General features: G+C 55.2%; 1 pseudogene; it reads left to right on the plus strand.

The window, feature by feature from the left end:
- Positions 1–310, plus strand: part of LOC119588196 — a 51,362-nt pseudogene that overhangs the window by 43,678 nt on the left and 7,374 nt on the right.

Raw genomic sequence — 310 nt, forward strand, 5'->3', positions numbered from 1 at the left:
TACTTCTAGAATTCTGCAAAGCCTCCCTGACACCCTCCCAGAAGCAGCCCAGACAGGCTCGAGGGCCCGAGTGCCGCGGGAGCCGACGGGAACTGCAGGGCCGGGCGGAGGCGGAGACGGAGGAGAGGCCCTTGATTAGAGGGCGAGGAACGCAAAGTGAAAAGAAACAGCGGGAGGAGAAGGGCGCCCGAAGGAGATTAGGGTGGAGCTAAAAATAATGTGAAATTTCATGATTGGACAATTAATGGATAGATAAATAAAGGTGTACAGGGTGCGAGGCTAGGGGAGCCGCCCTCCCCTTTTAATCATT

The sequence above is a fragment of the Penaeus monodon genome, chromosome 23, assembly GCF_015228065.2.
Source record: "Penaeus monodon isolate SGIC_2016 chromosome 23, NSTDA_Pmon_1, whole genome shotgun sequence".
Lineage (NCBI taxonomy): Eukaryota > Metazoa > Arthropoda > Malacostraca > Decapoda > Penaeidae > Penaeus > Penaeus monodon.